The sequence below is a fragment of the Pristis pectinata genome, chromosome 40 (assembly GCF_009764475.1).
Source record: "Pristis pectinata isolate sPriPec2 chromosome 40, sPriPec2.1.pri, whole genome shotgun sequence".
In the NCBI taxonomy this organism is placed as follows: domain Eukaryota; kingdom Metazoa; phylum Chordata; class Chondrichthyes; order Rhinopristiformes; family Pristidae; genus Pristis; species Pristis pectinata.
In genome coordinates this window covers 5,750,634-5,766,701 of record NC_067443.1, presented here as the reverse complement: position 1 = coordinate 5,766,701, position 16,068 = coordinate 5,750,634, and the positions used below count along the sequence as shown (strand labels likewise).

Below are 16,068 nucleotides of genomic sequence, written 5' to 3'. Positions count from 1 at the left end.
CACACCCCACCCCTCACTCTTCCCATCTGCCTTCCCCACCTCCCTTATTTGGTTCCACGCTCCACCTATCAGACTCCACCACTTTTGTCACCTCCACTGATCACCTCCCACCCTCCGTCACTGCTGGCACTCACCTCTCCTCATCTGGATCCACCTATCGCCTGCCAGCTCTCCACCCCTTCCTTCTACTTTATTACACCGACCATCTCCCCTCTTTCAGTCTAGATGAAGGGTCTCGACCAGAAACATCGACTGTCCATTTCCTTCCACACTGAGCTCCTCAGTCTCTTGTTTCTCCATCCAGGAGTCCAGCTGGGGGGCGGGAGAGGTGGTAGTCCTTAAACTCTCTGCACTCCTTACATGGACCAGCCCTGAATGTGTGACTATAATTTAACCTGAAAATCCTGGTTCCCTGTGACCCATTACAGTGCTAGAGAGTCTTGGCAGACGGTTGCACTAGCAGCCAACTTATATCCTTACTGAAGTCTGCACAAGAAGCCTTGTAAAAATTGAGCAGGCAAAAGGTACGGGTTAAACTTTCCCCAACTGGAGCGCAAATATAAAGAATTAATTAAAGGAATTCTTCTTGGCACCCAGTGAGCATCCCTCTGCGAATTTACCGATTGTCATGGTGAACAAATGCATAAACAAAACTGTTGAACTTTAGTGATTGAGCACAGGGGAAACTATATTGGTTAATGATTGACCATAGACCAGGAGGTAGGGACAGAGCTGCGAATCATTTTTTGGCGTGAACAAGGCAAACCCAGGTGACATCATTGTGATCGGGTGACTAAGGAGCAAATCCCAGACTCCACACTGCATTTATCAACCTCCACTTTTGGCCAATTAATTGCAATTTGGAATTTGGAAAGGTTGCTTCTATGCGAAGACAGTTCAGCAATTGGGAGCCATTATAACTTGCCTCTTTGCTAGAACAAAAGGGTCAAAGTTGGCCTCAGAAACATATCATTTGTACTGCAACGATACAGATCTTTGAGGGCAGCACAGTGGTGACAGTTGGTGCTGCTGCCTCTCAGCTCCAGCAGTCCAGGTTAGATCCTGGCCTCTGGTGCTGTCTGTGTGGAGTTTGCATGTTCTCCCTGTGAATGATCAGGAGCTTCTGTTTCCTCCCACATCTCAAAGACATGCTGACTTAGTACATCCCGATTCAGCCACATTGACGCTACGGCCAAGAAAGCACATTTCCTCAGAAAGCTGAAGAAACTCAGCATGTCCCCTTTGACCCTCACCAATTTTTACAGATGCACCATAGAAAGCATCCCACCCGGATGCATCACGGCTTGGTACGGCAACTGCTCTGCCTGTGACACAAGAAACTGCAGAGAGTTGTGGACACAGCTCAGCACATCACGGAAACCAGCCTCCCCTCCATCTACACTTCCCGCTGCCTCGGGAAAGCAGCCAAGGCATAATCAAACACCCCTCCCAACCCAGTCACTCTCTCTTCTCCCCTCTCCCATCAGGCAGAAAATACGAGAGCTTGAAAGCACATACCACGGGGCGCAAGGACAGCTTCTATCCCGCTGTTATCAGAATCTTGAACGGACCTCTCATACACTAAAGATGAACTGTTGGTCTCCCAATCTACCTCGTCATGACCCTTGCACCTTATTGTCTATCTGCACTGCACTTTCAATGTAACAGTAACACTAAACACTATATTCTGCATTGTTTTTCTTTTTACTACCTTAATGTACTTATGCACATCTCCCTGGATGGCATGCAGACAAAAGCTTTTCCACTGTACCCTCGGTACACATTACTATAATAAACCAATACCACAGACTCCTGAAAATCGCCTCAAAGGAGTGAGGGGAGAGTGCTAGATGGACGTGTGTGACGTTGTAGCGCTACAGAGAAAAGAGGAATGGAATTGCTCTGCTGGGAGCTAGCATGAAACAGACAGGCCAAGTGGCCTCGTGTCATCCAAAAATTAAGAAATCAATCTGGACTTCTGCACACTACTTTGGACTTTTAACCTGGCAGCAATATGCACCTTAAAAGGGTGAGATAAAGGTGTACTGGATGGATTTCCAGGATAGTTCTGTGATCCTGTGCACATTTGAGGACAGACTGAGACTAGAAGAAGCTGTATCATTGATACTGATACCATTTAGAGAGGGGCAGGTTGCATTGTGGCCTGTAAGGCAATTCCAACGCACAAGAGGCTGCAGAGAGTAGTGGACACAGCCTGGTTCCACCATCGATAGCACCTATGAGGCACTACCTCTAGAAGGCGGTATCTATCATCAGGGATCCCCACCATCAGGGTCATGCTCTCTGCTCACTGCAGGAGGTACAGAAGCCTGAAGTTCCACACCACCAGATTCAGGAACAGCTACTTTCCTACAACCAACATCTAAAAGTTACAGGTGTAACACTGGTATATCACCACCAGTGATGGAGCGATTGATCCGGGGTCTAACTAGAGCGTAGAAGGCGATATGGTGGCTTGGTTGGGATTGTTCTGTGAGCTGGCATGGACTCAGTGGGGTGAATTGCTCCTTCTACATCATATGAAAGATCTCAAGAGGAGGTTACAAGGACAGGCCAGGGTGAGTCCATGGAGAGATAGAAATTTTTACAAGAACCAGCACATTGATTAACTATCCTGCTGTTATCAGACTCTTGAACAGACCTCTCGCGCTAAACATGAACTCTTGATTGCCCAGTCTACTTCATTGTGGCCCTTGCACTTTGTCTACCTGCACTGCACTTTCCCTGTAGCTGCAACACTACGTTTTGTTTTTACTAATATATGGCATGATCTGTCTGGGTGGCACACAAAACAACAGCTTTTCACTGTGTGTAGGTACATGTGGACAATAATAAATCGATACCAACTAGAAGCCGATGTAAGTCAGCGAGGGAGAGTCGGACACTGGAAAGGCAAGGCACAGGTTACCTTGGAGGAGCTGAAGTTCATGGAAGGCAAGATGAGGGAGGCGGAGTATGTTGGAAAAGCAGAATCCATCGGCAGCACAGGTGTGGTTAGTACTGTGTTAACATCATGGAAGTTTAAAAATTCAGCATCTTAGTGGTAGTGAGAAATAGGGTCCTAGGCTCAATCCAGGCAAACTTTTGCATATTTAAGATACACCTAATTGCATGAATGCTCCTTCGACAGGTTTACTAGAAGTAAGCGCCATCCAGTGTGGCAATGAATCCAAGAGCAAATGGGACTAGCTTTAGGTGGTGCATAGATGATCTGGGACTTGGGAGTCGTAGTTCAGGATTCCCTCAAGGTTAACTTGCAGGTTGAGTTGGTAGGAAAGAAGGCAAATTGCAATTTTGGCATCCATTTCGAGAGGGCTAGAACAGAAAAGCAAGGATGTACTGCTGAGGCTTTATAAGGCGTTGGTCAGACTGCATTTGAACATTGTGAGCAATTTTGGGGCCCCGTATCTCAGGAAAGAAGTGCTGGCCCTGGAGAGGGTCCAGAGGAGGTTGACAAGAATAATCCCAGGAATGAAAGGGTTAACATATGAGGAGCATTTGACATCTCTGGGCCTGTGCTCTGTGTTCAGAAGAATGAGGAGGGGGGGATCTCATTGAAACCTACCGGACACTGAAAGGCCTGGATAGAGCGGACGTGGAGAGGACGTTCCCATCAGTTGGAGAGTCCAGAGATCCGAGGGCACGGCCTCGGAATAAAGGGACGTCCCTTTAGAACTGAGACAAGGAGGAATTTCCTAAATAGTCACCTTGGTTGACATGGACGAGTTGGGCTGAAGGGCCTATTTACCTGCTGTATAACTTTGACAATTGATAATTAAAAGCACTTTAAACACTCACCCACACCTCCAACCTTGAAACATTGCATCTGCCTCTTGCTTTCCACCTAGTAAATTGGTTTATTATTGTCACATATACCGAAGTGCAGTGAAAACCTTGTTCTGCACGCCATCCATTCAGATCATTTCATTACAACAGTGCAATGAGGCAGTACAAGGGAAAACAACAATACAGAATATAGTGTTCCAGTTACAGAGAGAGTGCAGTGCAGGCAGACAATAAGGTGCAAGGGCCCTGACAAGGTAGATTACGAAGTCAAAAGTCCATCTTATCATACTAGGGGACCGTTCAATAGTCTTATAACAGCGGGGTAGAAGCTGTCCCTGAGCCTGGTGGTACGGGCTTTCAGGCTTTTGTATCTTCTGCCCGATGGGAGGGGGGAGAAGAGAGAATGTCCGGGGTGGGTGGGGTCTTTGATTATGTTGGCTGCTTTACCAAGGCAGCGAGAAGGGGAGGCTGGTTTCTGTGATGTGCTGAGCTGCATCCACCATCCTCTTCAATTTCTGCACTGGCAATCCCTCTCAGACTCTGGATTGCTTACTTATTAGAGCCCACCTCGACTCCCATCAGTCCCATTCTGCCTCTCCTTACTTTCCTGTGCACTTACAATTTATTCTCTGTCTCTCTCACTTTCTTTGTCATTAACCAAGGGGTAATTTACAGTTGCCACTTTACCTTACCAGCATGTTAGGGGGAGCTCAATGATGAGGAGAGGGTGCAAACTCCACACCCTGGGTCAGGATTGAACCCTGGACCTCAAAACCATGAGGCGGCATCAGGCTGCCCATATTAGACAGCACTGGCTTACTTCACTTCACTGCTTATCATTCAATCCCACCCTAACACTGTGCAGAAGTATCATTCCAGAATGAACGCAATTTGAAATCATTGTTGGGAAACTGAAGAGAACAACTTTAAACCGGCATGATGTAAAGTTATAGGTTGTACTGTTCACCGGAGCAGTCCCTGGGATAACACACAGACTGCTGGAGGAACTCAGCAGGTCCAGGCAGCATCTGTGGAGGGGAAATGCACCGTCACTGTTTCGGGTCAAAGCCCTTCATCTGGGCTGGAGGCAGTCCAGATGAAACATCTCGACCTGAAACGTTGACTGTCAATCTCCCTCCACCGCCGAGTTCCTCCAGCAATACACGCGACAATAATGAACCAGTTACCGATACCAGGTCTCTCAGAGGAAATACTGGGGCAGGTGACCAGAAAGGACGGGAGAGAGGCAAGGACAGAGTTCCAGATCACAGATGCCAAGGTTACGAAGGAATGTGGGAAACGTCAGCGGTCAGAATTGGAGAAACAAACGCATTGACCTGGAAGAGTTGTAGGGATGGAAGGGTTCAGACGCAGGGAGCACCAAGAATCTGGAACCATCAAGTGGTGGGGAGCACAGCGACATAAGAAAATAGGAGCAGAAGTAGACTACTTGGTCCCTCAAGCCTGCCCCATACAAACCATGCTGGTCCATGCCTCTTCTGTGCCAATTCCCCACCACCCTCAATTCCTCGATCTTTCAAATATTTATCCGTCTCCACCTTTACTATAACCCAATGAACTGGTCTGCACCGCCTTGGGGGGCAGAGAATTACAGAGATTCACCACCCTCTAAGAGAATTCATTTCAACATGCCTCAGTTTGAAATGACCAGCACCTTATTGTGTAATCATGTCCCCTTGTTGGTGACTCTCCCACTGGTGGAAATATCTCCACATCTCCCCTGTCAAGCCCCCTTAGGTTCTTAAATGTTTGAATAAGGTCACCCCTCCTTTTAAACAAACGAATACAGACCCAACCTGGCCAAGCCTTTGACAGGACAACCCTCTCCTGCCAGGAATTAACCTGGTGAACCTCCTTTGGACTACCTCCAATGGAAACAAATCCTTTTTAAGGGAACCACGAATGTACACAGTGCTCCAGGTGCGGCCTCACCAACACCCTGTACAACTATCACAAAACCCTCCTTATTCTTAAACACCAACTCCTTCACAATAAAAGGCCAACATGCCATTTGTCTTACCTACTTGTTGAAATTGCCTGCCAACTTCCTATGATTCATGCACTACAACACCTAGATCCCTCCGAACACTCATTCGCAGTCTCCAGTCATTAAAATAAATAATCCACCTTTTGATTTATCTTACTGAAGTGCACAACCTCACATTTGCCTACGTTACACTCCTCTTGTCAGGATTTTACCCACCCAATCTATACCCTGCTGCAGAACTCATAATGTCCTGATCACAATGCGCCCTTACACCTATCTTCATATCAGCAGCAAACTTGGAAACTTTCCATTTCATTCCCTCCAAGTCGTTAGTGTAAATAGTAAACAGTTGAGGGTCAAGAACTGATCCCCAACACACGTCACTAGTTACATCTCTCCTGCGTGAGAGGACTCACTTATTCCAACTCTTTGTTTCCAAGGTGCGATATCGTGGATTAGTTGTCATATTCGTAATGTACTGTTCGAAGAAGCAATCCCTGATATAGTCTACAAATTCTTCTACGATAAGCTTGTCGACTTGTCTCAGCCACTCAATAAAATCTCCCAAGACAATTACAGTCGAACATGCCCTAGATATTTCCCCATGTATTCTCTGCCATGTTGAGATGTTACACTTTGGGGGTCTAATTATTACTCCCACCCATGTCATCTTTACCTTACTATTCATGATTTCATCTGAAACTAATTCAACATCACTAACCACTGACTGTACATCAAGACTCAACACCAGAAAAGATTTACGAGGATGTTGCCAGGACTAGAGGGCCTGAGTTATAGGGAGAAGTTGGCCAGGCTAGGGGTCTTTATTCCTTGAAATGTAGGAGAATGAGGGGCGACCTTATAGAAATGTTTAAGATTATGAGAGGCATAGACAAGGCAGACAATAACAATCTTTTCCCCAGGGTAGGGGAGTCCAAAACTAGGTGGCATAGGTTTCGGGTGAGAGGGAAAAGATTTAAAAGGGACCTGAGGGGCAACTTTTTCCACGCAGAAGGTGCTGAGTATATGGAACGAGCTGCCAGAGGAAGTGGGTGAGGCAGGACAACAGGATCATTTAAGAAGCACTTGGATGGGTACATAGAGGGGAGGGGCTTGGAGGGATATGGGCCAAACACAGGAAATTGGGACCAGCTGGGTGGGCACCGTGGTCAGCACAGACTGGCTGGGCCGAAGGGCCTCTATCTGTGCTGTATTGCTCTATGACTGTAGGTATTCCAATGCTATCCTGCCTCCTTTCCCTGGTGGCCTGTTCTTTTGGAAGATCTTATGACCCGCGGTACTGAGGACACAGTCCTGGTCACCTGCAATATCTCTCAGGAACAGCACCTCATATCCTGCCTGGGTAGTATACAGCCCAACGGCGTGAACATTAAATTCTCCAATTTCAGGCAATCTACTGCCCCTCCTCCTGGTTTACCCAGTTCCTCCTACACCCACCCCCCCCCCCCCCAAAGCACCCTCTCTTTCCCCTCCCCACCCACACCATCTGCCCATCACCCACACCCCCTCCCACTGGGTCCCCTCCCCTCACTGTTCCCATCTGCCCTCCCCACACCCTTATTTGGTTCCAGGCTCCACCTTCCTCTCCTATCAGATCCCACCGACTGCTGCAGCCCTTTACCGCCTCCACCTCCCAGCCTCTGTCACTATCCCCGCTCTCCCCTCCTCCATCTGCATTTTACCCTCCTCACCTGGATCCAGCTATCGCTCGCCAGCTCCTGCCGCACCTCTTTACACTGGCTCTCTCTCCTCTGCTCTTTCCAGTGCCGATGAAGGGTCTCGACCCGAAACGTCAACTGTCCATTTTCCTCCATAGCTGCCACCTGACCTGCTGAGTTCCCCCAGCACTTTATGTGTTGCTCCAGATTCCAGCATCTGCAGTCTCTTGTGTCTCCATAAAAACTATCAAGTCATACTGATTTGTTGCTCTCTGCTGTCAGTTCATCTAGCATATTGCAAAATGCTATCATGCACACACATCACTCTGCTTGTCATCCCCCCCCCCCCAAATATCCTGTGCCACCTCTCTCTCATTTCCTCTGGATTTATTAAACTTCTTGGAGTCTTCCCTCCTCCCATTTAGCTCAAAGCCCCACCTACAACCCTATCTGTGTGGTCTGCCAAGACACAGGTCCCAATGCAGTTCAGGTGAAGCCCATCCCAACGGAACAGTTCTCCTTCCCCAGTCCTTGTGCATAATTAGATTGCTCTAACAAAGGGCCAACTGTCCAGGTGAGCCGTACCATCGTACGATTTCCACCTCTGTTCCTCCTTTTTCTTCAATTCTGTCTGGTTTTGACCCCCTTCACGTTTTCTCACAGAAACATCTTTTAAAAATAGTAAAAATAGACCATTTGGTCTCTCAAGACTGCACTGCCATTCAATATGACCAAGGTCGGACATCCATATTCAGTTCCCTGTCCGCACCTTCTTCCCACATCCCTTCATCTCTGAAGCCATTAGAAGTGTTTCTAACTCTTTCTTGAATATATTTAATGATTTGGCCTCAACTGCCTTCTGTGGTAGAGAATTCTACCAGTTCACCACTGAAGTCTCTCATCTCAGTGCTAAATGCTATATCCCGGAGCAGAATCCCCTCCACTGGAACTTCCTTCCTGCATCTGGACTGTCCAATCCCATCAGGATTTTAAGTTTCAATGAAGTCTCCTATTCCTCTTCTATTGCACGGTCCCCTTGTACGATAAAATGGACCCTTGACCTCACAATCTACCTTGCACCTTACTGTCTGCCTGCACTGCACTTTCTCTGTAACTGTAACACTATATTCTGCATTCTGTTATTGCTTTTCCCTTGTACTACCTCGACTCGATGTGGTGAAATGATCTGTATGAATGGCATGCAAAACAAAAAAGTTTTTTTTTATCTTCATGATGGATTGCAGGCCGTGGTCACAACCAACAGGTCAACAACAGAGCCAATCCCAGTGAACTTCAATGGCAAACTTAGACCACATCATTGTCCCTCAACCCTTCCCCTCGCAAATGCTGCAGCTCACCGCTACGTAACCTTTTGAACTACCGGGAAACAGTTAAACCCATCACAACCATACCCCAGAATCAAGGTCAGCCCATGCTCTGTAGTTGAACCACGGCGTGTGCACGGATTTGTACGGGAGGATGGTCCTTACACTCAACCTCTGCAAGACCGAGACCTTCTACCAACCCGCCCCTGCAGCACAACCCCATCTTCTGACAATAAGCATCGAACACAGACCAGTCCAGCACAGGAACAGGCCCTTCGGCCCACAATATCTGTGCTGAACACAGGGCCAAATAAAACTAATCCCATCTGCCTGCATGATCCATATCCCTCCATGTCTAAATGCCCTTTAAACGCCACTATCGTATCTGCTTCCAAACACTACCCCCAGCAGGACCGTTCCAGACACCCACCACTCTTAAAAACTCCCCCCCCCCCCCCACCTTAAAGCTCTGCCCTCTAGTATTCAATGTTTCCACCCTGGGGAAAAAGACTGTCTACCCTATCCATGCCTCTCCTAATTGGATAAATTTCCATCAGGTCTCCCCTCAGCCTCCGCCACTTCGTAGTCCATGGACAACGAGACTGCGGAAAAAACGCAGACCACTTCCCATATCCCAGGAGCCATCACCTTCAATGCGCCAGCACTGTCGATCGAGGAAAAGTGTGTTTGAAGACTGAGCTTAGAAATGCCACAAAACTGTTGGGTAGTCCTGACGCTAAAAGTCAGCATTGGTAATGGCTTATTATTGTCATGTACCAAGATACAGTGAGAAGCTTTTGTTTGCTTGCCATCCAGACAGATCATTTTACACACAGGTACATCCAGGTAGTAAAAGGAAAAACAGGATGTAGAATATAATATCACAGCTACAGAGAAAGTGCAGTGCAGGCAGACAATAAGGTGCAAGGGCCTTGGGAGATTGGGAGATCAAGAGTCTATCCTTTAGGGTAGAAAAAAGTCCATTCAAGGGTCAGCTAACAGCGGGGTAGAAGCTGCCCTTGAGCCTGGTGGTTCATGTTCTCAGGCTCGACTGGAGGGGGGAGAAGAGAGAATGACCAGGGTGGGAGGGGTCCTTGATTACGTTGGCTGCTCTCCCCAGGCACCAGGAAGTGGAGGGGAGGATGGTTGCCTGACGCACTGGGCTGTGTCCACAACTCTCCCTGGTTTGGGCAGAGCAGTTGCCGTACCAAGCCGTGATGCATCCGGATAGGGTGATCCAATTATGCATCGATAGAAGTTGGTGAGGGTCACTGGGGACATGCTGAATTTCCTTAGCCTCCACAGATGCTGCTCGACCTACTGAGATCCCCCAGTGGTGGTCCCTGCCTTTGTGCTCCTGATACCTGGGCTAGTTACAGCAGATATCCAAACACCACCGACATGTCTGAGAAACCAACGCCCGTGGCCTTTCTCAGACCCTGAGATCCTAACCGCACACAGCCTATTCCTCCAATGTGCCCAACACAGGCAGAGGGGGGTGTCCAAAGCCCCCTTGGACCACCACAACCTCCTCACCGACTCCTGACCCGTGGAGAACCACCAGCCAAGCCCAGTCTCAAACCATCCGCCACCTCCCGCCCCTTCTGCTGGCCTCAGGACCCGCGCGGCCAGCGTGGGATTAAGTCCCCCTCGTACCCGAGGCAGAGGACGGCCGGCCGACCGACCGCCCGCCCGCCGTCGAAACAGGGGCGCCGGACCCCAGCGGAAAGGACAGCCGAACTCCGCAAAAACTTTTACCCGGGTTGTCCCAAGTTAGGACGAGAGAGAGAGAGAGTCCTGCTGCTAGCATCCCAACACACGTAACATTCACCGTCTCTCTCTCCCCCATCCGTCCCTCCCCCCACATCCCCCCACAGGGTATCCCTTCCCCGTGTTACCCTCGAGTTGCTTTAACTCCACCTTAACATGAAACAGCTTTTCAGAATTTTGTCTTAATCCCCTTCCAGCTTTGGGCCGTTCTTCAAACGGACCCCCTCCCCCTTTGGGACCTTCCTTCCTCTGGGAGTTTTCTCTCTCCCCCCCCCCCTCCTCCCCCATCCTCCCTCCGGAACCATTCCCCCTCCCCCTCGGGACACCCTTCAGCACTCGCCCCCCTCCCCCATTCTCGGGAACACATTCCATCCCAAAGCTCCTGCTGTGAGCCACATCCCGCCTCACCTGCTCCGAAGCAGTTTCCCAGCACCAAGAGAGCGCAGATGCGGCGGGACGGATCCATGGCAGGAGTCGGCTCCAATGCACCAGTTCTCTCCCGCTACCCAACTCCCGACCACACTGCCGCCGCTGCACCAGTGACTGGGGACCAGGACCGGCACAACTCCGCCCACACCTGCCTAAAGCTCCGCCCACACCTGCCTCGAACCCCGCCCACACCCCCTCAAACCCCGCCCACACCTGCCTCGAACCCCGCCCACACCCGCATCAAACCCCGCCCACACCCCCTCAAACCCCGCCCACACCTGCCTCAACCCCGCCCACCCCCCCAAACCACACCCACACCAAACCCCACCCACACCTCCCTCACACCCCCCTCAAACCCCCACCACACCTGCCTCAACCCCACCCACCCCCCCCCAAACCCCGCCCACACCTCCCTCAAACCCGCCCACACCCCCTCAAACCCCACCCACATCCCCCTCAAACCCCCCCCGACCACACCTGACTCTAGATTCGACTCACTGCCTGAAATCTTTGACACCTTCTCCCTCAAATCCCACCCATACTTCCCTCAAGCCCCACGATCCCCACCCACTCCTCCCTCAAACCCCTCCCACACCTGCCAATCCCCACCCACTCCTCCCCAAACCTCCCCCATACTGCCCTCAAACCCTGCCCATACTCCCTCAAACACCACCCTCAACTCCCTCCCAAACTCTGCCCAACAGCTCCCCCAAACCCCACCCAGACCTGGTCTCCAACCTCGGCATTGACCTGGGAGAAGACACATGTTGGTTCACCGATCCCACCAATAGACTCGGAAAATGCTGTGGAGACATGAGGTGCCTGCTGCAGATAGCCCAGGTCTCTGAAGCACATAGGACAGCACTGAGCTTTATTCTGGCACAAAGGGGGCGCTGGTGAGTCGAAAGATGGCTCCCAACATATGGGAAGTGGCTCATATTCTAAAGGGTCTCAGCATGAACCTTTATTATCAGAGGGCTGTGTTGTGGAGTGGGGGCAGGTTGACAGAGGACCATAGCGTAGCAGATGTTGAGGATAACGCCCATTCCTCTTGTGATTTGGTGTCCAGCCTCTGCACACTACAGCTCAAGGACTGGAGACGCAAAACACTGCAGATGCCGGAATCTGGACCAACACACAATCTGCTGGAGGAACTCAGCAGGTTGAGCATGGGGGTGGAGGTGAGGAGGAAGGAATTGTCAAGTTTTGGACCGACTGACCCGGACTGGCTGGTCTGGACACCAAGTAAAGAGGGCTGCTTTCCTCTCCTGGAGGATGTCAGTGAACCAAATAAGTTTCAAACTATTCAATAGTTTCAATCATTCTAGATTTATTCATAATTTTTACTTGAATCACGTAGAGGGCACATCAGCGGCTCCACTTTTTGAGGAGTTTGAAGAAATTAGGCACGTCACCAAGGACTCTTGCAAATTTCTACAGAGGTACAGAGAGCATTCTGACTGGTTGCATCACCGCTTGGTACGGAGGCTCCAATGCACAGGATCACTAGAGGCTGCAGAGGGTTGTAGACTCAGCCAGCTCCTTCACGGGCACAACCCTTCCCACCATCGAGGACATCTTCAAGAGGCGGCGCCTCAAGGAGGTGACATCCATCGCTGAGGACCTTCACCATCCAGGACATACCCTCTTGTTACTACCATCAGGGAGGAGGTACAGGAAACTGAAGACATACACTCAACGATTCAGAAACAGCTTCTTCCCCTCCGCCATCAGATTTCTGAACAGTCCATGAACCTATGAACATTCCCTCGTTATTTTTTTGTACACAATTTATTTATTTTTGCAATTTATGGTAATTTTATGTCTTGCACTGTAAAACAACGAATTTCACATCATATGTCAGTGATAATAAATCTGATTCTGATTGAATTTCAGTTGCTGCTTTGGTGGGATTTGAACTCACCTCTCTGGACCATAGGTTGAGGTGTCAGGATCCCAGACCAGTAACTCAGTCACTAAGCTCTCATACTTCAGTGGTCCAGATCAGGAACAGAAACCCTGGCCAATTTCCCTCTCCTACACCAGATTCCCAGTGTAGACATGGGAGCTCCAGGCTGGTAGGTTATCAACTGATAAACCTCAGGTCCCCGTTCCATAGAACATGGAACAGTACAGCACAGGAACAGGCCCTTCAGCCCACAATGTTGTGCCAAAATAATTAAACTGGTAATTAAACGTCAAACTAAACTAAGTTAAAGAACAGTTACTTCCCTTCAACCATTCGGTTCTAGAACTGATTGGCAGAACCCTAATCACTACAGTTTAGCAACACTGTGACCACTTTGATCACTTTGCATTAAAATGGCCTTTGTTTTTTTGTTCTAATTGTATTCTTTCTTGTAAAAATTGTGTATAATTTATGTTTGTTTTTCTTGTGAATGTGGCTTATATAAATCTATGTCCTTGTGACGCTGCTGCAAGTAAGCCTTTCATTGCACATATGGACTTGTACATACATGTATTTGGCTGTTGAAGGGTCTTCAGCCTGAAACATTAACTATTTCTCCCTCCACAGATGCTGCCTGCTCAATCTTTCTAGCTTCTCTGCTTTAATCTCAGACTTCCAGCTAATGCAGTGGTTGGTTTGCACTCAATGGAGATGCTTTCGATGAGAGAGGCAGCCAGCTGTCAGTGGGACATTTTTGTCCTTTTATTCCTTGGTGAACAGGTTCAATAAAGCAACTTGTTTGCAGTGCTCTGATTGCTCAGGGAGAATCCACAACGTCAAAAGGAGAAGTCAGCATATCCGGTTCCTTGGCACTTGGCAAGTTTGAAGCTACTGTTCAGACCTGGAGCTGAACGAACGTGCTTAGGGCTCCCCCAGGTGGGAATTTCTTCCAAACCCAACTCCACTGAATCATCAAATTTCGGAGCACAGTGGTAGTCTACAACCCGACGGCTCCAACTTCAGGTAACCTGCTCCCCCTCTGTCCCTTTTCTCTCTCCTCCTGACCTACCCAGTTCCTCCTCCACTCACTCCAGCCCCCCCATCAGGGTCTCAACATGAAATGTCACCGGTTTCCCTCCACAGACGCTGCCTGTTTCTCCAGCGTTTGTGTGTTGCTCCAGATCCCAGCATCTGTAGCCTCTCGTGTCTCCAGTGTGCTCCCAAAATCCTGTTCCTTTCCCCTCCTCCACCCACCATCTGCCCATCACCCACACACCCCTCCCACTGGCTCCCCTCCCCCCTCTTCCCATCTGCCCTCCCCACCTTCCCTTATCTGGTTCCAGGCTCCACCTTCCTCTCCTATCAGATCCCACCGTCTGCAGCCCTTTGCTGCCTCCGCCTCTCACCTCCCGGCCTCTGCCGCTGTCCCCACCCTCCCCTCGTCACCCTCCTCACCTGGATCCACCCATCGCTTGCCCCACTCCCTCTCCTCACCTCTTTATACTGGCTATCTCCCCTCTTTCAGTCCAGATGCAGGGTCTCGACCTGAAACGTCGACTGTCCATTGCCCTTCACAGATGCTGCCCGACCCGCTGAGCTCCTCCAGCGGTTTGTTTGATGCTCCAGAATTTCAGAGCCCGTTGACCCACTTTCTGCTCCCATTTTCTCATGGCAGCGCCTCTCATCAACTCTCCAGTTCAAAACACACAGAGCACAACAGTGGCTTAATTACTGGGCTAACGATGTGGAGCACAGAAGCAGGATACTTCGTATTTCATTACAACACAGAAGGAGGCCTTTCAGCTCGTTGCGTCTGCGCCAGCTCGCAGAGTAATCCCACCATTCCACTGCCTTTCCTCTAAACCCCCGCCCCTTCCCTCCCATCCCTCCACTGATACTCTTACTGCCCACCTAACCCAGTGGTGACTTAATTAACTGAATAACCACATCTTTCAGATGTGGGAGGAAACATCCTGTACAGGGCAGATGTGGAGAGGATGCTTCCATCAGTGGGAGAGTCCAGGATCTGAGGGCACAGCCTCAGAGTAAAGGGACGTCCCTTCAGAACTGAGATGAGGAGGAATTTCTTCAGCCGGAGGGCAGTGAATCTGTGGAATTCGTTGCCACAGAGGGCGGTGGAGGCCAAGTCATTGGGTGTACTTAAGGCAGAGATCGATAGGTTCTCGATTGGTGAGGGGGTTAAGGGTCACGGGGAGAAGTACTTAAGGCAGAGATCGATAGGTTCTCGATTGGTGAGGGGGTTAAGGGTCACGGGGAGAAGGCGGGAGAGTGGGGTTGAAAAAAAAATCAGCCATGATTGAATGGCAGAGCAGACTCGATGGGCCGAATGGCCTAACTTTGTTCTTATATCTTGTGGTCTTATGGAAATCAGAGCACCCGGGGGGAACCCATGTGTTCACAGGGAGAGGGAAGGGAAATCGTCCTTGACCGATCTGCCGGGGACGTCTGAAGATGCGTCTTGTCAGGCGGATCGGGGGGAGTCAGTAGATGTGATATATTTGGAATTTTTAGCAGGCTTCTGATAAGGTCCCACATAGGAGGTTACTGAATGTAGTTAGAGTGCCTGGAGATGGGGGTGGTGCACTAGCCTGGACTGAGGGTTGGGTAACAGACAGAAATCAACCAACAGGAGTAAACGGGCAGGGCCATGACAGAGACTGAGGGACCGCTTCATCGAGCACCTTTGTTCCGTCCACCGTACCAGCCATTTCAGTTCCACCTCCCACTCCCACGCCGACGTGTCTGTCCACAGCCTCCTCCACTGCCGGGTCACGGGCAGTCTCCAACCTGGCGGCATGCACATCGAATTCACCAACTTCTGGCAACTACTCCCCCTCTTCCCTTTTCTCTCTCCTCCTGATCCACCAGCCGCCATCACCCAATGTCTTTCCCCTCCCTCACCCTCCCACTCCTCCCACCAGTTCCCCTCCCCACCTCCCTCCCTTTATCCCAAGCCCCACCTTCCTCTCTGATCACATTCCATCGTCTTCAGCCCTTTGTCCCTTACACCCGTCACCTCCCAGCTTCTGCCCGCTTCTGCCTATCACCCCCCTCACCTAGATCCACCCAACACCCGCCGGCTCTTGCTCCGTCCCTTTCATACTGGCCACCTCCCTTCCT

At 50.0% G+C, this 16,068-nt stretch overlaps 1 protein-coding gene across 1 annotated transcript in view; it reads right to left on the bottom strand.

Annotated features, from left to right (window-relative positions):
• Window positions 1-11,107, bottom strand: part of LOC127587350 (mucin-1-like) — a 48,442-nt gene extending 37,335 nt beyond the window's left edge. The window contains exon 1 of the mRNA XM_052045615.1: window positions 10,998-11,107. The gene's annotated coding sequence lies outside the window, so the exon portion shown is untranslated. The remainder of the gene's footprint in view (window positions 1-10,997) is intronic.
• Window positions 11,108-16,068: the final 4,961 nt, after the last annotated feature.